Source organism: Protopterus annectens, chromosome 7.part0 (genome assembly GCF_019279795.1).
Source record: "Protopterus annectens isolate FY-2018-M chromosome 7.part0, PAN1.0, whole genome shotgun sequence".
Classification (NCBI taxonomy): Eukaryota; Metazoa; Chordata; order Ceratodontiformes; family Protopteridae; genus Protopterus; species Protopterus annectens.
This window is the reverse complement of record NC_056739.1, coordinates 1,135,628,430-1,135,654,629: the sequence shown is the minus strand read 5'-3', so window position 1 is coordinate 1,135,654,629 and position 26,200 is coordinate 1,135,628,430. Positions and strand designations below refer to the sequence as shown.

The window sequence follows — 26,200 nt, the reverse complement described above, 5'->3', positions numbered from 1 at the left end:
CAATGGTTAACTTTCTGCCAAGGCATCTTGTTGGTGAACCTTGAACCATGGCTTGTGGCATCCATAACAAATCCACAAAATTAAATAGACAAGGGGTACAAATGTGCCCAGCCACAAACAGGAACATTACTGAGTGAGTGTATGGGCTGCTGAAGGCATGCTTTCCCTGTCTGGATTTATCTATGTGTTGCCCTGCAGTATGACCCTAACACATATCCAACAATAATGTCAGTGCGTGCAGGGTTACACAGTATCATACATAGGAAGCAGTTACAACAGGGTTGGCCATTGCAGGAGCATCAGTTGCCAACATACCAGGCAGTGAAGTCTGAGTCAGATGAGGCGTCAGCCAGCAGTGGGGGGTAATCATGTCAGATGGAGGTGGGTACAATATGCGGTGGCACTGGTAAAATGGTAGCAGCTCACACATAGCTTCGGAACATAGTAGACAAGAGTAAAACAGATGCACTATAGTAGAAGTAGTACATACAAAACCAATACCAGCAGTACTTACGCATGCATATGCTGAGTATACTGTGTATTAGAAATTGGCATCCCAAGTAACAATATACAAAGGGCATTATAGAAGTTATTATCATTTGCACAGACAGGGAAGGAGGCACAAGACTAGATGCCTTTCACAGAGAAATGTACTTATGCTGAAAACTATGAAAGTAAAACATGTTGTTGCGTGCCCTGTCAGTGATGGAGTTGGAGGTGGAGGGCTTTAATGTAAATTTCTTTGTGAAGGGCCAGTATCAGTGGAAGTGTGTGTGTGTGTGTGTGTGTGTGTGTGTGTGTGTGTGTGTGTGTGTGTGTGTGTGAGATGTGTGTGTATTTGTGATTTACTGGGGACAATGGTGGTGTCAGGGTGGGTCTGCAGGGACACAGCCTTAGCAGTAGTTGCAGCTGTGTGGTTCAATGTATTGAACAGGTCCAGGACATTCTTGACAGGTGTTTCAGCCTCTCGTGCTTGGCCCCACCTTCAAGAGTTTAGTCTACCATGGTTACACTGGATGTACCACAACCATGGCTTGATGCTGGTGTGCTGCATGCTGTGAGACATGCCACTATCATTACTGCCACGACTATGGGGACATCCTCTCCTGGGTGTAGACACCGCAATGACAGATTTAGTTGTGGAAGTTCTAGTCTTATGGGAGTGGGATCTTAGTCACACATGACTATGATGGCTACAATCTGTGTATGCAGGGTGGACTTGGTCCATGGATAGCTCCTCACCCCTGGCAGCTGAGCCTGACAGGATGTGGCACATTCCAGTATGTGACTGAGTCTATCCAAACACTCAGATATATGTGACATGCACTCAGATAATCGTGTACAGTCTACATCACTATCACTAACTCTGCCATAGTTGTGGTGGTACTAGCCTTCACCTCCACAATAGCCCTGGCCATACACTGCATTGCAGCCACTGATACGCTACCCTAAGGGGAAGGATGGTAACCATCTCTCCAGTGAATACTGGTACCCATCCCTCTGTGTGAATCTCTCTACCTATGGGTGCTGCGGCAGATTCTAACATGTGTCTTCTACAGGACAACTCACCTCCCTGAATGATGGAGTCCCTATTAACCTGTGAGTATCCTGGGCATCCACAGACATGGATGCCATGTCCATGGCCTGTCCAGGAGATGTAGTGGTCATATTCCCTGTGCCCAACACACACACTCTGTACTGCTTGACAGTCTCAGCTCATCCTTGCTATCATTATTGAGTGGTGCATTGGTTAACGTTGTCGCCTTACAACAAGATGGTCTCCAGTTCGATTCTCAGTTGGGGTACCTTCTATGTGGAGTTTGCATTTCCTCCCTGTGTTTGCATGGGTTTCCTCCTAGTACTCTGTTTTCCTCCCACATTCCAAAGGCATACATCTGGAGCATTTCTCCCTGGGCCTCTGCTGAAAATAGTCTCTGTCCTAGCTGGCCTTTCCCGATCAACAAATGTTAAATAAATTAATAAATAAATTATCAGAGGTTGCAGATCCACCAACATCATGCAGGGGCAGTTCCACAGTGCAGGTGCTGGATAAAGAATCTCCTGTGAACACATGAAAGCACAGTATCCTTTTTTAAGTCTGACCAAGCACCAGAAGCATAAAAGAAATGAGGTTTACAAATATTAACATGATAATAATAAAATAATTTAATTGTATCCCTTGTGCATATGGCTCTGGTGGGTGAATTCCTAATGAACCTGTATACTGTAAATCAGGCACCTCTAATAATTTGGTCAGTGACTAAGGGGTGCAGATGATTTACAGGTATTATTGCAGAGAAATAGGTCTACATACCTGGGGCATCTCCAGCAGATTTTGCAAGTAACCAATCCAGCTCTGTACCAACATCCAGCACTGCACTGTGGGACTGTGTGGAGGTGCGACTGCCTCAGAGATAGGCCAGAGATGGTATGCTTGACCCCTCCACCCACCCACTGACCTGCCTTCCTGTACCAGTGATTGAGCTCTTAGTTCTGCATCTGCTCATATGATATCAGTGATCCTGTGGCACACTATGTCATAACTGTGATGGTTGTGACCACTAATTGCATCACTGTCTACCAGCATATATTCGCAGGCATGGCCCAGGAAGGCTTGATGAGCTGCATGCTGGCCAAGAAGCTGTCATTCATAGAGATGGAAGGCCTATAGTAGCACATCATTCTCTACAATGGAGAACTTTGGCTTACAGGTAGATTTCGGGTCAGATACTGCAGTGTATTTCAGCTTTCTTTGTTGTTTAGGGATTGCTCTGTAGGTGTGGGAAGCAGTAGAATCAGCCTTGTTCCTGCACAGCCCTGCAAAATACTTACACCATTAATCTCTCCCTTGGCCATATAGCATGCTGTTTGTGTGCCTGAGAGTTATATAACTGTATCCTCACTCTTTAATTAATGCCAGGCACATGGGTTTACTTAGCAAACATCCTCCAGAAAAGAATACCCATATCATTGCAACTGACCAATGTGACATAACAGTTTTTCTTAGGGCTAAACATGGTTTTGCAAATGACATGTGTGTAATGTATAGAATAATCAAATTTATTTATTAAAAGTAGTATTAGAAGCCCAGCAAGAATGTCTGAGATGTGCTCTGAGCTTGTGCTGATGGATGTCTCCCATAATGCTTAATTATTCTCTCAGCCCAACAACTGCTTTATTCTTCCAATCCTCCTCTCAATACACCTTTCCAATACACTTGTAAGTACTGACAAGCCTATCTATTATTATATCAACAAAATTCAGTAGTAGTTAAAATCAACTGTACTTGAAATAATGGTCTTGTAAAAAGGTAGCAATTACCTTGTATAAGAAGAGCTTTAGGTTTGCTTGAACAATTCTTCTTTATTTTAGCTGTTGTAGTTTCCAAACTTGCTGCTCTGAAGTTTCTTCCATAGCGCAATGAGGCTCTCTGCCTACCGTTGGGCTTATGTCATTCAGATTCACCTGGCTGGGCTTGCCGATTATGCTAATTAGGGCTCAAGTCATTATTGTTTCCTGAATCACACAGTTTGCACGATGAGAGCATTTGCTAACCATTGTACTCTAGTCTCCTTGATACTATGAATATGCACTATGGGTCACTGCAGGCAGCAATGGACATGCATTTTTTAGGACATGTCTTTGTGTGGGGGGGTGGTGCTTTATAATTCCAGATATAACAACATACATGAACTTGCTGTGAGCCTGCTTTCTTAACAACATGAACAGGAACACAGTTCTGCAATGTTTCACAACTTCAAGTGCTATTGTGAGCCATTATAATGTATATTTTCAAGCCCACAATTTGTCACATAAATGAGGCACATATCGATGCCCATTGGTGTGCATCATATGGTATATATGACAACTGCTTTGAGTGCCAATTTTCTTCTATTTTCCCATGTGATTTTTCAAGGTGAGACATCATGGCTGCAGAAGGGGGGGGTAGTGCTTATTTTAGTGCAGAGTTCAAACCTAGCAGTATGACTTTGAAAGTTATTAGTGTGTAAATATGCATCCTGCCATTTACTTGGACAAGTGGGTCAAGATGTTAAGGCTATGCGCCCACATTGTGATTGCGCATGTGGGTTCAATTCCTCCCATGTGTGTTTTTTTAAACACCTTTATTAAATTATCACAAAACATATTCAGACGTACATTAACAAAAAAGAAAACAAACCATACTAATGTTTTTCATGCATTATACACTGCATGTGTTTTATTTCATTAAAACAACTGTCATACACTCCAACATTACATATATTGCCCAGGTCCTGCCTTTTCTTAAACCTCAATCCTCTTCCTGAACATTATTCTGCATTTATCGTTCCCACAAATTCCATTTATTTCTATGAAATTTGCTCATTCGTTTATCTAAAGATCTCACTTCCAGTTCTTTTATCTCCTTAAAAGTATTCAATATTTCAATTACATTTGGTTTAGATTTTGATTTCCATTTACTTGTAATTGATTTTTTTGGCAGTCAGTAGCATAAAACTTAATAAGGCCTTATGATGTCTTGGCAGTTGAAATCAGTGTCCAAACTTAAAAGAATGATTTCCTTATTTACGCCAATTTGCTCCTCCAATATTTCTGACAATGTACTCTGTAGTGTAGTTTTGCAATCTACCAACTCGTCACACTCCCAAGAAACATGATCCCAGTTGCATCTCCCTTTCTATCACATCTGCAGCATTTGCTGTCTACCTGAGGGAAAAATTCTTTTTAGTCTACTCAGGGCATACAAATACCTATACAAACACTTCCAAGCAAAAATCCAAAACTTCCTGGTCTTTGTTGCATACTTGGGAGTCATACATATGTCCTCCAATTGTTCCCTTGTAAATTACTTTTCCAGTGTCTCTTCCCAATCTTTTCTAAGTTCCTCTGATTGATTCTTACAGTTATCATACAAAATTGTACATGTCCTACTAATTACCACTTTTCTAACAGAAGCTTTTGTTCTAGATTCTACTAAAAACTCTATTCATTCTGGTCTTGCACTTCCCTATCTCTTTAGCTGTACGCTGGTATCAATCCCTGGTAGGGAAGGCAGTCTCAAACCTGCGGAGCAAACTTCTGCTTACCATCATCCCTCTCTAGTTATTTGCTCCAAATGTCTTGGCTCATTTGTCAGTTTTCTTCAGTAAATTCCAGACCCCTATTGTCTATTTCCTGTACTCTTACTTGCAGTCATTATTAATTAGCAAAATCTCCTTTCTCCATTCTTGAGCTGACTTTGTTCTTAGAATACTTTCTGCAACCTAGTCCCATATGTGTTCTGATAATTTTTCCACTGAGATGTCTGTCTCATTATATTAAGTAAAATATTAGATGTGGGGAATATTTATGAACAACATTTTTAGGTGGGTGAAAATCTGTGTCATGGACAGTCAATGTCAGTATACAGTTCCTTCACGTATAACTTTTGAGGGACTTTGTCTGAGCAGCATATGTCTTTGTATACGTAAGTGCACGTGTCTCAGACATCGTTTTTACTGTATTTTGTAGTACAGACCCCTGCCAGTTTGTCCTGGTAGCTAATCAAAGTAATCCTTTGCCTTTCAGAATGCAGATATTGATAGCTGTGGGTTTTGTCCATGCTACCCGCCTTCTTAAACTGAGAAGTGAGTTTGCTGTTAAATCAATTAGTTTAGGTGTAATGTAATCATACAACAAGACATATCATGGTTATTTTTTTTTTTCATTGTATTTGGATCTTTCTCACCCTCAACCTCTTTATTGCTGTTCTTTCTAGTACAGACATTTATTCTGTTTATTTTGTTTCTCTCCATTTAGTTTGATTTACATTCAGCAGCCTGAAGACCTGCACCCATCCCTTAGGTACAGCCTGATGGCACCCACACATTTGGCAGCAGTAGGGACACCACCATCATCACCACAAGCAGATGCCCCCAGCACATCTGGATCACAGATTTCCTGTTCTTCCTGCATCCCCCACTACAGATAGCCCTGCACTGGATTCTCGGACTGTTGTAACCATTGGTAACAGTGCCAGTGGAGGTGACACTAGTCACTCATCAGCAGCTGACAGACATTATGCGGTGATAACTGACAGAAGGTTAGTTGCTTGAATTGGCCAGATGGATGACCACCTACAGTGACTCACTGAGTTGCATCCTTGTCCAACATCTTCACTATTTGGGACAAGGCCCAGTGGTGATGGTATCCGGGTGGTGAGTAATCTCTCACTGGACCTCAGCTGGCAGGGACTGCTAGTGCTCATCCTGGGGTTCCCCTCCCTTTTGTGTCAAAGTCCAGCTCATTGGTTATACAATCCTTTCCCCACCACTGTCTCTCCTTCATGTAATATCTCCTACACCATTTCACCACTATGTTCCCCTTCCCTCACTATGTTACCACACACCCTGTCAGTCTTGTCTGTCTTCTTCAGCTACCTACCCTAAGCCTTTTACCTTCCTCTTACTTCACTTACTTCTTTCCTAAACTTACTTTCTCTTTTTTTGTGAAATATGGACACCTGCCCCACAAAAAATATTTTCCTCACGTTCTCCACCTCCATCATGCTCTTTCCTTAGTGGATCACTTCCTTTTCTAACCTCTGCTTGCTTCCATTTTCACTTCTTTCCTACACTACTACTTCCATCCTTTAGTCTGGTCATAAATAGATAAATGCACCTCATGTGGGGCTTCCAAATCACTTATCTTTTGTGACTGCATTGTATGTGACAGGTCATGATGAGCACCATTGATGCCATGTACAAGTGCTGAGCCCTGACAGTTCTCATTGTATAGCAAAGAGCTAGGCTCCATGTTTTATACTCTCCAACTATTATATACAGCCACTGTCATGCACTAGTTATACTGGCATGCACGCTGAGCATCATTGTACAGTAGTTGACACAAACAAAAAAGGGTTTGACTGCCAAGTTTTAGCACTCCTCTTTGCAAAGAACTGCCACCTATGCCTGTGGATAATGAGTTTAGATCCCAAAGGTGGTGTCCTGACGAGACATTGTTGGATCTCTTATTCTTTAGTTCTGCAAGTTTGGGACTCATCTACCATGTGCATCCCTGAAGGCTTTTGTCTGACTGCTGCGACTCAACCTGTAAATGAAGTGCCTCAAACTATGCCAGTTTTGAAGATTGTGGGTTCAAATCCCTTTAGGGTTGTATGCTTTTGTCTCTTTATTCTGCAGGTGTGGGGCAAACAACCACTGTGCATTTCCGTTAAGACTTTTCATCTGACTGCTGCTGTAGCTCAGCCTGTAAATGGAGTGCCTTGAAACTGCACAAATCTTGAAAGTTGTGTGTTCAAGTCTCACAGGGTTTGCATATAGGCACTTCACTGACAGAGTGTGATGGTTGTTTCCTGACCTTTGCAGTAAAGTGATCAGACTCTGATGTTGTACCTACATTTGGTCAATGTATTTGTACTTTTCACCCCCCACTTATTTATGTGTTGTTTTACGTTTTTTTAATTATTCAGTTATTTGACATTTATTTGCAACAGCATCAGATTGGAGCCCCTACCACCTTCCAGGCCTGTCACACCATTACCACCAGTGGCCACTGCATCATTGCTAACAACATCAGAGCCAGTGGTGTCCGCCCTGCTTAACTTACCTCCACACAAACCAGCAGCACCACCGTCTTTCTTCTCTATGTCTGATATCCCCGTATCCATTGTCTTCCACAACCCTGATTGTATCACCACCTCCCTTTGCATTGTTATCTATGTTATATGTTCATTTCCGTGGCCTTACTGCCTACAATAGCCCTCTTAGCTTTAACTTAATTTCCTCACTACCTTCCACAAGTCATATTCTCTCTGCCTATCTATATCTATCTATCTATATCTCACCGGGTCAAAAATAGACCAGCACACAAACCCCATGACCCCGAAAGGCTGCCACAGAACTTCTTTCTTTTGCTGCAGCTGTGTATACGAGATCATGTCACTCACCCTTCACAGATGAGCATTACTGCCTCTCATACTTCCCTGTGGCTACTCCATACTCCCATATACTCTTTTGCCAGTCCCTGCTACAGTCACAGCCAGGATATTTAAGGGGCTGCTCATCTCACACATCTGCCTGGCTGTAGTTATTATCAGTGAGCATTGGGGATCGTCATGCATGCATAGTAAACATAGAAGGGTTAGCTGCAATTATAGCCAGTGATTCTGAATCCCGAGGCAAGTTCAAGTTCAGGTTCAAGTTCAAATATCAAGTTGGGTTAAAAAGCATAGTTTCTTTCATAAATTCAGATATCTGAGCAGTAAGTTTCACATTTATTTCTATACCATATCCATGATAACCACTTCCATTATTTGAAGAAGTATGCATATAGAACTACTGTCTGAGTAATCACTTTTATTCATAGTAACTCCTCTTTTGTAAACACGAACTATTTTGCTGTTTGTAATCACATTTACAGAATGTACTTGTGTTTCTGTAATCAGTTAATTGTGTTGTAGAGGTCTGATTTTACTCAAGGCTATTTTTACATCTTTTGTGATGAGTGGATTCATATTATTATATTATTCCTAAGTTCTAGCAAAGTTTTTGGCCAATTTTAAAATTGTATGCAGATATTTCAGCAATTAAATCTGATGAACTTTTAGGGTCAGAAGCTATTCTACTTTATACCAGCCACAATATTTATCCTTGGTTTTCTGATGTAGTTGTAAACAAGCTTCATTTTTGTCCTTGCCTTCAGTGTCTAGGTTTGTTTACTGGGTTATTTTTGACATCTTCATAACATTAATGCTCTTTGGGTTATTTTAGTTTAGTTTTAGCCTTCACTGAGTTTTTTTCAGATATGTAGTATCTTATGTTGTAAAGTTGTTTGAAATAGCTCTGCCAATGGGGCATGCTTTTACATTTCCCAGGATGTCTGTCTCTTACAGGAAATGATTTGGATTTGCATTCATTCATTATGTGATAGAATACATCTATCATTTCAGCTCTTGTTTTTGCAACTGTGCTAAATAACAAGTCTCAATCATAAATCCTAAAATGTAGATGTGTTTGCAGCTACAACTGTCTTTTAGCCTATGATTAACTATAACATCGACAGGGGCACACGAAAATAATTTTCTTGGGTGGCGAAAGCCAGGGTACCTTTTTGGCTAGGCTTATATAGGCCCTAGGGCCAATAGCCTAGTACCTACCTATGAACCTATGGTCTGACTTTATAATGGCAATAATAATATCTGGGAAGAACAGGAAGCTGTCATATTAGTGAATACAACATCCAAAATTCTATTGCCTCTTGTTGTGCTCCAAATTATTTTTATTAATGGAAATCTAGTGGTATTGGGGCATACATATTATATGTAGTTTAACCAGTTAGTATTTGAATACTTGAGTAATATCTTGGGTAGTATAAACTGCAAAATCTATAATTTTATTAGACTTGGTCCTCAGCAGTTTGGCATTGTGAAGAGTAGATCCTGTTTATTTAATCTAGTAAACTTCTTCGAAAGGATTACAGAGGCTGTAGATGGTGGCCATGCATTGCCTGTGGCATATCTTGACCTGGGCAAGGCCTTCATTAACATTCCCTATGCTGGCATCATACAAAAGCTAAATGCGTTAAAAATCAACTTGTGGTAAGATGGATAGCAAAATGGCATAAAGACAGAACCCATACAGTGTGACTTGCAGGTGCTGTGTCAGAAAGTATGACAGTGACTAGTGGTGTCACTTAGGGTTTAGTGCTGGGGCCTCTCGTTTTCTGGTATTTACTTCTCAGATCTCCAAGCAGACAGCCACTCCCTATTGCTAACAAACTTTGCAGACAACTGCAAACTGGGGATTATTGTTTAGTCTCCCTATGACAGAACTGTAGCTACTCATCTAGCATTTGGCACCATTCCCTGATCTGGTGCCCCTTAACTCTAAGTTGAGGAGCCAAAAAAGTCTCCAGTCTGGTGCACCTAATCTAAGGCTAAGGAGCAAGTTAGTCCCATTGTCCACTATCTATGTCCCTCAACTGTAAGAATGAAAAAAGAAAGGTCCTTTAATCAGACTTACTACTAAAGAAACATGTAGCTTCTACAATAAAACAGGACCTTTCACATCTTTAAACTGTAGCTTGCTACACTTAAGTATAACATTACAATAATGAAGTTCAGCCCTGACAGGCAATGCATATGGAATGCTGAAACACTTTGGTAGCTGCGGTATCTGCATTTAGAGACTGAATGCTAATATGTAGGATCATGTCCATTGACATGTTGCACTTAGTGCAAGAGCTCCCTTCACTCGACCTTAACTATATCACTGCCCTGTGACACCCAAACCCTTCAGAATGAACTCTCCCTAGGAAACTCTTGATACTAAAAATGGGCACAAACTAAATGTTAAACAGAGTAGCATCATCGCTTTTGGTAGACAATCCTTCTTTTCAACATACTGTATAGATGAAATACCATTACAAAATTAGAATGCACTTAGGGACTTAGTTACTTGGGTTAATAGCTCCCTCTCTTTTGACCATCAGTTGACATTGTTAGGAAAGCATTTTATTTAGCCCATTTAATTGCCAAAGGAATAACATCAGCATCTAATCAGCTACTTATACTCAGTATTGATTGAGATTTATCTCACTAAACATATCAAACAATTATAAAGAGCCCACCAGTTTCTAACTAAAATGATGATGTGCCTAAATTCCCTTAGCTATTAAGAGAGGCTGAAAGCTATATCCCTTTATTCAGTGACTTACGGACTTTTGAAGTCAAATCTCTTTTTCACTTAGCATACCATTAGAGACCTGATTGTTCTGGACCTCGTTTTCTCTGCAAGTCCAATATCTCCACCAGTTCTAGAACCTGGGTTCAAAATTTTCACCAGCAGATAGATAAAACTCATTGAAGGGACAGGTTTATAGCCCAGTGCCTCCCAAATGTCCAGAATAAACTTCCCCTACCTGTTACGCAGTGTAACTCACTATCTTCCTTTAAACATAAACTAGATGACTGGATGGGTGTCCACAGATTTACTCTAGGACTGACTAGTACAGCCCTCCTGGAGAAAGGAGATGTGGCCTAAGAGATATCCACGGCTGAAAGGTTATATGATCACTATCCGTGGCTGAAGTATGTGATCACTATCTATGGCTGAAGTGTTATGTGATAACTACTATCTATGGCTGAAGTGTTATGTGATAACTATCTTCCATGGCTGAAGTGTTATATGATCACTAGTCATGGCTGAAGTGCTATGTGATCACTATCCATGGCTGAAGTGTTATGTGATCACTATCCATGGCTGAAGTGTTATGTGATCACTATCTATGGCTGAAGTGTTATAGGTTCATAGTTTCATAGGTAAATACTAGGCTATCTGCCCAAGGGCATTTATAAGCCTAGCCAGAATGTGTTGGCTTTCGCCACTCCCTTAGATTAGTTCCTTGCCCCACTGTCAAGCATAGCCACTGCAGTGATCCCCGGGGTAAATTTTCTGTTTCCCATCCACCTGTCAAGGTTTCTCTTGAAGAGTGTTAGTCAGGAGCTCTGCCTGATGTATACTGGAATCCTGCTCCAAAGCATGGGGAGTCTCTGGGATAGGAATCTATCCCTCCAGCATGTCCTATTTATTGTTGTGGTGAGGTTTATATCTCTAGAGCGTGGGGCTCTCCGGGATTTGTTTTTTTTTTAGGTGGAGCATGTCCATCAATTTTGGGTTGGACATAGCCTTGTATGTCAGGCAGAGATCACCTCTGAGTAAGCAGTATGCAACCGAGTACAGCTGGAGTTTCTTGAGTCGAGCTGAATAGGGCATCTGTTTGAGGCCCGTAATCCTCTTGGTGAGGTACTTTTGTGGCCTTTCCAGTTGTTGCAGGTGTCTTGTAAGGTACATCCCAAATGGGGCATTGTATTCTATGATGGGTCTAATGAGTGATGAGTAGAGAGGCACAATAACCTCTTTTGTTGTGATTAGGTGGGCCACATAGAAGGATTTTCTAACCACCTTGGCAATATGATTATCAAAGGAGAGATTACTATCTACTTGGGTCCTCAGATCCCTTATTACATTTTCTGTATTTAGGGGACTACCACCTATGTGGTAGTTCATGGGTACTTTGTTTTTTCCAAAGGGGATGACTATGCACTTTTTGGCATTTAGCTTGAGGCCATGATTTTGACACCAGGTATCCATCTCAGTGAGACCCATCTGGAGGGTGTCTGTATCAGCTGGAGAATCAATTATGGCCCCTAGTTTGCAGTCGTCTGCGAACCTGGTCAGCCATAGTCCTCCTATGCTTGCCTGTACCTCTGAGAAGTATATACCAAACAGGAGGGGTCCTAGGACTGAGCCCTGGGGTACGACACTTGTAACTGGTTTAGAGTCGGATATAGAGCCTGCAACTCTCACCATGTGGGTTCTATCCATGAGCCAGTTGGCAACCCATCTCGTGACGTAGGGGTTTATGTTCAAGTTGGTGAGCTTGTCTATAATACTAGAATGGGGAATGGTGTCGAAAGCCTTTGCAAGGTCTAGGTAGGCTGTGTGGACCTCCTTTCCCTCATATAATGCCTTGGTAACCATCTCAAAGAAGTCCGCCAGGTTTAGGAGGCATGATCTGCCCTTAACAAAGCCAAACTAGGTAGGGTCCAAGGTTTGGAGGTTCCCAATGTCTCTGTTAATGAGTTCCATGATGATGCGTTCCATAGCCTTGCAGACCAGGCTAGTCAGGCTTATAGAGTGATAGTTTCCCAGGGTCCGTTGTGGCTCCACCTTTGTGGAGCGGGATAACTGTTGCTGTGCGCCACTCTGTGGGTATGTAGCTTGTAGAGAGGCTAAGTTTGAACAGTGTGTTTAGGTGAGGGGTTGGTTCATTTTGGATCTCTTGTAAGACACAGCCTGGGACACTATCTGGTCCCATTAAAGCTGTGTTTTTGGCTTTGGATAGGGCTGTTTTAATCTGTGTGTCGGTGATTGATGGGGCCCTACATTCTTCTGGTATGGTTATGGGCCCTTTAGGGGGTGAGAGGGGGGTGAAGTTTGCACTAAACCTGTCTGCCAGAATGTTTGCAATAGCAGTCGGTTCAGTGTATTTTGTGTCATTCTGCACTAACTCAGAGCTGATCTGAGAGTTTCCACTTAGGTTCTTGACATAGCTAAATAACGCTTTGTGGTTATTTTTGGAGTCATTGGCAATTTTTCTTTCGAAACTAGCCTTCGATGATTTAATGAGGGATCATAGTTTCTTGCTGATACTGATCAGGGATGTCTTTCCTTCTTGGGATTTTACTCTTTTCTGTACTAGTTTCCTCCTTCCGTTGTATAGCTTGTTCATGGCAGGGGTCCACCAGACTGGTTTCCTTTTCTTGGAGGAGTGAATCTTGGTTTTACTTGGGATAGCATGATCCATGCATTCCTGCAGATGCTCATAGAGTGCCTTTGTAAAGGTTTCAGCAGCTTGGACAGCATTGTCCTTTAGCATGGGGGCTGTGAACCTTTCCACCTCGGTCTTAAGTAACGTGAAGTTTGCTTTTGAAAAGTTTTTCATGGTGGTTTCCTTGATTGGGGTGGGGCGGAATGTGGATATCCAGAGTGATTAGTCTATGGTCTGATCTAACCAGCGAGGGGTTGACCTCCGGTGTGGAACACTGGTCGCCCATGTTAGTGATGACCAGGTCCGATATGTTGTTCCCTCTGGTGGGGGTGTTGACCAGTTGATCCAGGGTGTTCGAGTTTATAAATTCTAGGAAGCGTTGGGCAAGGGAGTTAGTACTTGAGTAGTTCTCCCAGTTTATGTTTGGGTAATTGAAATCACCCAGTATTAAGGTGTTTGGTAGGACCTTCATATTTCCCAGTGTCTCCAGAAATGCAGAATGGGGGTCCTGGGCCATGGTGGGTGATCTGTAGCAAGCTACAATTTGGATTGCAGTTTTGCCCATTGTTAGTTGCACATGGATGATCTCTGATGCATTGTGCTGTGCCACTAACCTGGAGGTGTGGGTAGACCTTGATGAATATGGATACACCCCCGCCTTTTGTGTTTCGGTCCTGGTTCTGTGGCTGAAAGGTATGGTATGAGTTATAGCCTAGTAGTGCTGGGGTGCTCTCAGGGGCCTTATACCAGGTTTCTGTTACTGCACAGATGTCGATGTTCTCCATACTGAGGACTGCCTCGAGTGAATGCATTTTGAGGTTTAGACTTCTGGCGTTGAGTAGCATTACCCTCAGTTTTTGGTTACTTGTGCTATTTATGGTGGTGGGTTTGTCTTTTGGGCCTTGCCTAAAAAAGGCACTATGGGGGTGGCAAGAGCCTTGGCCAGTATTCAAAAGCCTAAGGGTGACAGGTGCAAGCCATCTCTTGTGAAGCAAAGTGGCTTGTTGAGCATGTCATCCCAGGCGGACAGATACTGAATCCCCTTTGAATGACACCAGAAACTTAGCCAATTGTTGAAATTGATCATTTTTTCTTTATACTGTGGCATCATTCTTGGTGATGGCAGGATGCTACTCAGGGTCAGGGTCATATAGGCCTGGGCTACATGATCAGAGAGATCTTCCATGTCTCTTTTCATGTAGTCCAGGGAAGTACGTCTCAGGTCATTCACACCAACATGGACAATGACAGAGTTGTATTTGTACTTGTTCTGGAGTGACCTGAGTGCTTACGTTATGTGGTGGATCCTGGCACCCGACAGGCAGCTAGCTGTAACCTTCTCCTTGTCCAGCCTAGTTAGTGGGACATCAGTGTGCCTGACTGTAGAGTTGCCTATTACTAGTGTGTTGGGTATGTTATTTTGCGTTAAGGGCTGTGATTGCATGGCACACTGATTATGTGAAGTATGTGTTTCACAGTTGGTGATGGGGTGTGGAGATTGCTTGGATGTCTGCTTTGGAGGTCTCTGTTGCTTTTGCAGATTTTTATTTACAGCCTCAGAGTATGTTTTGATGTATTCATGTGTGTTATTTGCCAGTGTTGGTTTATTAGGTCTATGTGAGACTGGTGGTGTGTTGCAAGTATTACCCTTCTCCTCTTGACTGTCAGTTCCAGTCTTGGGCTGAGAGAGCTTTGCCTCCAGTTTGGCTGTATAATTGCATCTCTCGCATATATTAGTGTTTGGTGGTAGGAGGAGAGGGTTGTCTGTGTACATGAGGCAGTTGTAACATTGCCTCAAGATGCCCAGATTCACCAGTTGGACTGGAGAGTACACCGGAAACTGCCCTTTGGACATGCCTGAATAGGTAGACTAAGCTGTTTTCTGATTGGCTGGTGGGGTCGAATAGAGAGCCTTGTCCTTGTGGACAGTATAGGGGGGGTCTAGTGCTAGGGTTAATTAGTGCTTGCTATGAGTTTTAAGCAAGTGCTTGACTGTAAAATGAATGGTTTGATTGCTAAAGTTGAAGGTTTCTCTAGTTCCAAGGAAAAAATTGAAGAGTAGACTTTGTGGAGCCGAGAATACTTTAACTCTAGCTAAATGGCGCTGCCCGGTGCACAAAACCAAACAAATGCATTTTTTATAGCAGGGAAGTGAAAGAGATAGAAATTAGCCCAAAATGGCTGATAAACTACTAACTTCTGGGCTGAAACCACTCACTTATGTGATCACTGTCTATAGCTGAAGTGTTACTATGTGATCGCTATCCATGGCTGAAGTGTTATGTGATCATTATCCACGGCTGAAGTGTTATGTGAGGACTATCCATGAATGAAATGTTATGTGATCACTATCCATGTCTGAAGTGTTGTATGATTATTATCCAAGGTTGAAGTGCTATGTGATCACTATCCACGGCAGAAAAGTTATATGATCACTATCCATGGCTGAAGTGTTATGTGATCACTATCTATGGCTGAAGTATTATGTGATCACTATCTATGGCTGAAGTATTATGTGATCACTATCTTCCATGGCAGAAGTGTTATGTGATCACTGTCTATGGCTGAAGTATTATGTAATCACTATTTATGGCTGAAGTGTTACTATGTGATCATTATCCATGGCTGAAGTGTTATATGAGGACTATCCACGACTGAAATGTTAAGTAATCACTATCCGTGTATGACATGTTGTATGATTATTATCCAAGGCTGAAGTGTTATGTGATCACTATCCATGGCTGAGGTGTTATATGATCACTATCCATGGCTGAAATGTTATATGATCACTATCCATGGCTGATATGTTATACGATCACTATCCATGGCTGAAATGTTATGTGATCACTATCCATGGCTGAAGTGTTATGTGATCACTATCTATGGCTGAAGTGTTACTATATGATGACTATCCATGGTTGAAGTGTTATGTGATCACTATTCACGGCTGAAGTGTTAATATGGTCACTATCCATGGTTGAAGTGTTATGTGATCACTATCCATGGCTAAAGTGTTATATGATCACTATCCTCCATGACTGAAGTGTTATGTGATCACTATCTATGGTTGAAGTGTTATGTGAACACTATCCATGGCTGAAGTGTTATGTGATCACTGTCCACGGCTGAAGTGTTATATGATCACTAGCCATGGCTGAAGTGCTATGTGATCACTATCCATGGCTGAAGTGTTATATGATCACCATCCATGGCTGAAGTGTTATGTGATCGCTATCCATGGCTGAAGTGCTATGTGATCACTATCCATGGCTGAAGTGTTATATGATCACCATCCATGGCTGAAGTGTCATGTGATCACTATCTATGGCTGAACTGTTATGTGATCACTATCCTCCATGGCGAAAGTGTCATGTGATCACTATCTATGGCTGAAGTGTTATGTGATCACTATCCATGGCTGAAGTGTTAATATGGTCACTATCCATGGTTGAAGTGTTATGTGATCACTATCCATGGCTAAAGTGTTATATGATCACTATCCTCCATGACTGAAGTGTTATGTGATCACTATCTATGGTTGAAGTGTTATGTGAACACTATCCATGGTTGAAGTGTTATGTGAACACTATCCATGGCTGAAGTGTTATGTGATCACTGTCCACGGCTGAAGTGTTATATGATCACTATCCACGGCTGAAGTGTTAATATGGTCACTATCCATGGTTGAAGTGTTATGTGATCACTATCCATGGCTAAAGTGTTATATGATCACTATCCTCCATGACTGAAGTGTTATATGATCACTATCCTCCATGACTGAAGTGTTATGTGATCACTATCTATGGTTGAAGTGTTATGTGAACACTATCCATGGTTGAAGTGTTATGTGAACACTATCCATGGCTGAAGTGTTATGTGATCACTATCCACGGCTGAAGTGTTAATATGGTCACTATCCATGGTTGAAGTGTTATGTGATCACTATCCATGGCTAAAGTGTTATATGATCACTATCCTCCATGACTGAAGTGTTATGTGATCACTATCTATGGTTGAAGTGTTATGTGAACACTATCCATGGCTGAAGTGTTATGTGATCACTGTCCACGGCTGAAGTGTTATATGATCACTAGCCATGGCTGAAGTGCTATGTGATCACTATCCATGGCTGAAGTGTTATATGATCACCATCCATGGCTGAAGTGTTATGTGATCGCTATGCATGGCTGAAGTGCTATGTGATCACTATCCATGGCTGAAGTGTTATATGATCACCATCCATGGCTGAAGTGTCATGTGATCACTATCTATGGCTGAAGTGTTATGTGATCACTATCCTCCATGGCGAAAGTGTCATGTGATCACTATCTATGGCTGAAGTGTTATGTGATCACTATCTATGGCTGAAGTGTTACTATATGATGACTATCCATGGTTGAAGTGTTATGTGATCACTATCCACGGCTGAAGTGTTAATATGGTCACTATCCATGGTTGAAGTGTTATGTGATCACTATCCATGGCTAAAGTGTTATATGATCACTATCCTCCATGACTGAAGTGTTATGTGATCACTATCTATGGTTGAAGTGTTATGTGAACACTATCCATGGCTGAAGTGTTATGTGATCACTATCCATGGCTAAAGTGTTATATGATCACTATCCTCCATGACTGAAGTGTTATGTGATCACTATCTATGGTTGAAGTGTTATGTGAACACTATCCATGGTTGAAGTGTTATGTGAACACTATCCATGGCTGAAGTGTTATATGATCACCATCCATGGCTGAAGTGTCATGTGATCACTATCTATGGCTGAAGTGTTATGTGATCACTGTCCACGGCTGAAGTGTTATATGATCACTATCCACGGCTGAAGTGTTAATATGGTCACTATCCATGGTTGAAGTGTTATGTGATCACTATCCATGGCTAAAGTGTTATATGATCACTATCCTCCATGACTGAAGTGTTATATGATCACTATCCTCCATGACTGAAGTGTTATGTGATCACTATCTATGGTTGAAGTGTTATGTGAACACTATCCATGGTTGAAGTGTTATGTGAACACTATCCATGGCTGAAGTGTTATGTGATCACTATCCACGGCTGAAGTGTTGATATGGTCACTATCCATGGTTGAAGTGTTATGTGATCACTATCCATGGCTAAAGTGTTATATGATCACTATCCTCCATGACTGAAGTGTTATGTGATCACTATCTATGGTTGAAGTGTTATGTGAACACTATCCATGGCTGAAGTGTTATGTGATCACTGTCCATGGCTGAAGTGTTATATGATCACTAGCCATGGCTGAAGTGCTATGTGATCACTATCCATGGCTGAAGTGTTATATGATCACCATCCATGGCTGAAGTGTTATGTGATCGCTATGCATGGCTGAAGTGCTATGTGATCACTATCCATGGCTGAAGTGTTATATGATCACCATCCATGGCTGAAGTGTCATGTGATCACTACCTATGGCTGAAGTGTTATGTGATCACTATCCTCCATGGCGAAAGTGTCATGTGATCACTATCTATGGCTGAAGTGTTATGTGATCACTATCTATGGCTGAAGTGTTACTATATGATGACTATCCATGGTTGAAGTGTTATGTGATCACTATCCACGGCTGAAGTGTTAATATGGTCACTATCCATGGTTGAAGTGTTATGTGATCACTATCCATGGCTAAAGTGTTATATGATCACTATCCTCCATGACTGAAGTGTTATGTGATCACTATCTATGGTTGAAGTGTTATGTGAACACTATCCATGGCTGAAGTGTTATGTGATCACTGTCCACGGCTGAAGTGTTATATGATCACTAGCCATGGCTGAAGTGCTATGTGATCACTATCCATGGCTGAAGTGTTATATGATCACCATCCATGGCTGAAGTGTTATGTGATCGCTATCCATGGCTGAAGTGTTATATGATCACCATCCATGGCTGAAGTGTTATGTGATCGCTATCCATGGCTGAAGTGCTATGTGATCACTATCCATGGCTGAAGTGTTATATGATCACCATCCATGGCTGAAGTGTCATGTGATCACTATCTATGGCTGAAGTGTTATGTGATCACTATCCTCCATGGCGAAAGTGTCATGTGATCACTATCTATGGCTGAAGTGTTATGTGATCACTATCCACGGCTGAAGTGTTAATATGGTCACTATCCATGGTTGAAGTGTTATGTGATCACTATCCATGGCTAAAGTGTTATATGATCACTATCCTCCATGACTGAAGTGTTATGTGATCACTATCTATGGTTGAAGTGTTATGTGAACACTATCCATGGTTGAAGTGTTATGTGAACACTATCCATGGCTGAAGTGTTATGTGATCACTGTCCACGGCTGAAGTGTTATATGATCACTATCCACGGCTGAAGTGTTAATATGGTCACTATCCATGGTTGAAGTGTTATGTGATCACTATCCATGGCTAAAGTGTTATATGATCACTATCCTCCATGACTGAAGTGTTATATGATCACTATCCTCCATGACTGAAGTGTTATGTGATCACTATCTATGGTTGAAGTGTTATGTGAACACTATCCATGGTTGAAGTGTTATGTGAACACTATCCATGGCTGAAGTGTTATGTGATCACTATCCACGGCTGAAGTGTTAATATGGTCACTATCCATGGTTGAAGTGTTATGTGATCACTATCCATGGCTAAAGTGTTATATGATCACTATCCTCCATGACTGAAGTGTTATGTGATCACTATCTATGGTTGAAGTGTTATGTGAACACTATCCATGGCTGAAGTGTTATGTGATCACTGTCCACGGCTGAAGTGTTATATGATCACTAGCCATGGCTGAAGTGCTATGTGATCACTATCCATGGCTGAAGTGTTATATGATCACCATCCATGGCTGAAGTGTTATGTGATCGCTATGCATGGCTGAAGTGCTATGTGATCACTATCCATGGCTGAAGTGTTATATGATCACCATCCATGGCTGAAGTGTCATGTGATCACTATCTATGGCTGAAGTGTTATGTGATCACTATCCTCCATGGCGAAAGTGTCATGTGATCACTATCTATGGCTGAAGTGTTATGTGATCACTATCTATGGCTGAAGTGTTACTATATGATGACTATCCATGGTTGAAGTGTTATGTGATCACTATCCACGGCTGAAGTGTTAATATGGTCACTATCCATGGTTGAAGTGTTATGTGATCACTAGCCTTGGCTAAAGTGTTATATGATCACTATCCTCCATGACTGAAGTGTTATGTGATCACTATCTATGGTTGAAGTGTTATGTGAACACTATCCATGGCTGAAGTGTTATGTGATCACTGTCCACGGCTGAAGTGTTATATGATCACTAGCCATGGCTGAAGTGCTATGTGATCACTATCCATGGCTGAAGTGTTATATGATCACCATCCATGGCTGAAGTGTTATGTGATCGCTATCCATGGCTGAAGTGCTATGTGATCACTATCCATGGCTGAAGTGTTATACGATCACCATCCATGGCTGAAGTGTCATGTGATCACTATCTATGGCTGAAGTATTATGTGATCACTATCCTCCATGGCGAACGTGTCATGTGATCACTATCTATGGCTGAAGTGTTATGTGATCACTATCCACGGCTGAAGTGTTAATATGGTCACTATCCATGGTTGAAGTGTTATGTGATCACTATCCATGGCTAAAGTGTTATATGATCACTATCCTCCATGACTGAAGTGTTATGTGATCACTATCTATGGTTGAAGTGTTATGTGAACACTATCCATGGTTGAAGTGTTATGTGAACACTATCCATGGCTGAAGTGCTATGTGATCACTGTCCACGGCTGAAGTGTTATATGATCACTAGCCATGGCTGAAGTGCTATGTGATCACTATCCATGGCTGAAGTGTTACATGATCACCATCCATGGCTGAAGTGTTATGTGATCGCTATCCATGGCTGAAGTGTTATGTGATCACTATCCATGGCTGAAGTGTTATATGATCACCATCCATGGCTGAAGTGTCATGTGATCACCATCCATGGCTGAAGTGTCATGTGATCACTATCTATGGCTGAAGTGTTATGTGATCACTATCCTCCATGGCGAAAGTGTCATGTGATCACTATCTATGGCTGAAGTGTTATATGATCACTATCCAAGGCTGAAGTGTTATGTGATCACTATCTATGGCTGAAGTTTTATTTGATCATTTTCCTTGGCTGAAGTGTTTTGTGATTAGCAAGCAGCTGTTTAGCACCCTAATGAAGGTGGGTTTGGTACCAGTCTAGCAAAAGCCTCACTGACTTATCTTGCATGTGGAACCCTGACAAGGTCTTATTTTTGTCCATGGATAAGTGCTCGTGCCATAGGTAAGAATTCTGAAGTTCAATTCTACAATTAAAATTGCTGGATTTTGAAGCCCTTCTTTTAGTACTTGTTGGCCGATGCAGCCCTCCTCTAAAAGTGCTTATATGTAGGCATACTTACACTTGCATGGTTTATATTGTGCTTACTACCCCCTTCTCATGGACATATTCTTCTCTCCTGTGCCGATCCCACCCATCAGTACTCATGCACTAGACCCCCATTGTCCTCCTTGACCTAGCTACTATACTTTTGAAATACATCAGTCCTGTAAATATGAAACTGTCAACAAGGTCACTTTTCTGAGAACAAATGCTTTCCACCTTTATGTTCATATCTTAATGTTCCTAAAGCAGAACTGTGTTCATTACAGGTTCTCTACGGTTTTCTAAGCAAAAGTAAGCATACATTCTGAATATTATCTCTTACAGACAATTGAATGACAAATTACTTATTCTTCTGATTACAATTTGCTTGTTTAAGTTCAAAGAAGCATTCCATGATTTATGCAAATGAAAGAATTAGTGTTAGTCCAAGTGATGTATACTGTTTGTTTACTAGTCATAATATTAATGGCTAGTACAGATTCATTTCATATGTTAACAGTCACATGGTTGAATTGCTCAAACCAAAAGCTGTGTTCTTCTCAGGTCTTCCTAGAAAAAAAAAAGAACAAAGGAAAGCCTGTGGTCGAGCTAAAAAGCCATATTGTTTTCAGGAAGGCTGAAAGTATATGAAAATCCCTGGTAAACAAACTGCATGTTTCAAAAAGCAAGAAATGATAGTTTTGTATCATAAACTTGTACAATATCATCTAGGACTGCTTCAGTCTTCATGGTCATTAAGTCATATTGCTGAACATATTAGCACAAGAATTCTAAATAAAGCCAAAGATAATGTGGGGGGTGGTCAAAGGCCCAAAACCAGGGACATATTTTAAATATTGTTCTTATAAACTTAGGAAATTGCATGAATAATGGGTTTTGTATTATAGCAATAACCCACGCCTGGGTGTGGGTAATGCTAAATTTACCCACGGTTGGCGTGATTTGGTCCCGAGGGTGAAGCCCGAGGGACCAAACAAAGCCAACCGTGGGTAAATTTAGCATTACCCACACCCAGAAGTGGGTTATTGCTATTATACCATGACATTATTTAAGAAAAGAAACTATTACTTTTCTTAAATAATGGCATAGTATAATGCCTGTTTACTGCCCTTCCGCAGATGTCTGGCATCCGGCGGTTCTGATGTACTGCGCCGCGCAGTACATCAGAGTTGAGCAAAAGCAACGGAGAAAGCAAGATCTCCGTTGCTTTTTAGTGTTTCGCTATGTTAAATGAGTTTAACATAGCGAGACAGTTTTAAAATAAGCAACGGACACCTCCGTTGCTTATTTTAAAGCTGTCTCGCTATGTTAAACCCATTTAACATAGCGAGACAGTGTTTTAAAAAAACGAGTTATACTAATGGAAAAAAGTCCGGGCGACCGGACCTTTTTCTGTTAGTATAACTCGATTTACAACGGGCACGCTGGCCAATCAGCGTGCACGTTTTGGGGGGATCATGGTATAATAGCATATATTTTCAGAAGGATATCAAGTCAGAAACTCACGTCTGTCATTATTTAATGATTGAATTCATCTGTGATTTGCCAGAAAACCATACAGTTCACAAGGGGCAGACCAAAAATATGAGGCAACAATAAGGGCATTTGCAAAATTCTGGACAGTTGAGAGGGATGCATTAAATATACAGTCATGAAAAATGATCAGCTCATGTCTCATCACAACTCCAAAACAGTTTAACGTGGTTGTGGTGAGAGGGCAGATCAAATTCTCCCATTCTTATGCTGTGATGGAAACAGAAGTCAGTCAGAATGCCTTGACAAAACAGATGTCCACAATCATGCCACTTGATACTAATGGACTCTCTGTATGTATATATATATATATATATATATATATATATATATATATATATATACATATATATATATATATATATATATATATATATATATATATATACATATATATATATATATATATATATATATATATATATATATATATATGGGTACCTATCAAACCATCGACAACTTAAAATAACGAAACTGACTCCACCGACAACTGATATATATATATATATATATATATATATATATATATATATATATATATGTGTGTGTGTGTATACACACACACACACACACACACACACACACACACACACACACACACACACACACACACACACACACACACACACACACACACACACACAAACACAAGCATACACATACACATGGGTCCCTGTTAGTTGAATGGCCAGTAGAGCGAAACACAAAATAAATATTACAATATGACAATTAAATGTTGGAATATCGAAGGAGTAAAGTCAATTGGAGTTTTGGTAGCTGAGATTGTGGAGCTGTGGGGATAAGAGAATTATTTCTTTCTCTAATTAGTTGAAGATATGGTATATATAATCAACAGAGGATATGGGGATAAGCCCCCTTGAAAAAAATATGTCTTCTGTGCTTTTGTTGTTCGATATTGCAGCATTCAACGTTGCCGATACAATATTTTGTGGTTCACTTTTCTGACTGTTTGACTAACATGACCAATATATATATATATATATATATATATATATATATATATATATATATATATATATATATATATATATATAGGTTCACTTTATAATCCTGAAATCCTGAAATATCGAATGTCAGAATCTCGAGATCATAAAGCCGAAACCTTAAAATCCTGAAACCCCAGAAGCACGAATTTCAAAATCGCGACTCCTACACTAACCATACACCACACACATATACATGCACACACCTTTCCCCTACACACAAACACACAAATCTACACTACATACAAGCCCCCCTGAACCCCCATGTGGGGGGCTGTGCCTCCCACTCCACCCCTACCTAAATATACTAACTCCAAGGTCGCAGACAAACACATGTAAACACCACCATACAAAATTGTCCTCGCACACACGTCACAGTAACAAAACACACTGACACACACTAAAGCCCTTAACCAAAACCCTTAAACATAAATACTTACCTGAATCTCCAGCTATCCATTCACACATCGCAACACCAGAAGCTCTAATTCAACATCTCCGGACTTTGGGATTTTGAAATTCGCGCTTCTGGAGTTTTGGAGTTTTGAGCTTTCGGCTTTATAATCTCTGGATTCTGAAATTCGATATTTCAGAATTTCGGGATTATAAAGTGTTTCTATATATATATATATATATATATATATATATATCTTTTATAATGGGTTCTGAGGGAGGCAAGTCCAGCTTTCACTATCTTTTCAAGCAATGATGCTGGGCTTTGATGGACTGGACTCAAAGATCCAGGATTCAGTAAAACCTGGCTTGATGATACCTGTAATACACACACACACACACACACACACACACACACACACACACACACACACACACATTGATGTGCTTTTTTTGAGGGGTCTGCCTACCCATGGTAGGTATCACACCAGAGTTACCTGGCTTACTTAAACTGGGCAGTAATTGTGTTTGAGAGACCTGCATGACTGTCAGAGAAGATAGGAGAAAAGTACTGAATTAAGTGAGATGGCGACAGTTAATGCAATACTCTGATCTCATGTAGAAAAAAATGAAAATAAAGGGGGTTGATGATGACTACTGATGATGACTCATGCTGAGAAGTTTGAGAGTCCTTCTTCAGACTCTAACACAGTCAATGCCTGGTTATCCCTACCTGTTGTGAGGTCCTGGTGACTAGGGACATGAAAACACCACGAGGATAGCAGTAAAAGGATATTTATTCAGCCAAATAATAAAACAAACAATTTAAAAAAATCAACGTACTTTTACCGCATTAGCGGACCGGAGTTCCGATGTGGCAACCCCTAACTGGGAAAAGCTGAAAGACACAACAACAACAACAATGTCCTTTTACTGCTATCCTCATGGTGTTTTCATGTCCTGGGCACTTTTGGAACTTATTGGTTGTTTTTGGTGTGCCTTGGTCATGTTTTTTCTATTTACTAGGTCCTGGTGACTCCTATTACTGTATGAGGAGGCTGTTTTTCTTCCTTAAACCATCTCCTGCTATGCATGTAATGGTGTGATGACCGAATAAAGATGTCATCACGATGGCTTTCACCTAATGCAACTGTGCAAGTTGGGGCTTGCATTTATGGCATCCTGTATCACAGACTACTACAAATAGCAGTGCAGCAAGAAATCCTCCCCAAACAGAAAAAAGAGCTGTGCACAGACTGCTTTATCTTTCCTCTCCCTCCCAACTAGCTGTACTGGTGCCTCATGTTCGTTCTGGATCGGGACCATTGTTCATGTGATGGAAGCCCTGCCTCTGCATTGTGAGTAAGCCGGGCAGTTTCTAGTCCATTTCTTGTAATGTTCAGTCTGTAGGTACTTACCTCTCATTTCTTAGATGAACAGTGCAAGAGTGACCTTATGTCACAGTCGATCTGTTAACAAAATC

The 26,200-nt window shown here is 41.0% G+C and overlaps 1 protein-coding gene across 1 annotated transcript in view; it reads right to left on the bottom strand.

Annotated features, from left to right (window-relative positions):
• FRMD5 (FERM domain containing 5) overlaps positions 1–26,200 on the bottom strand; it is a 1,150,824-nt gene that overhangs the window by 620,850 nt on the left and 503,774 nt on the right. The gene's annotated exons all lie outside the window — the stretch shown is intronic.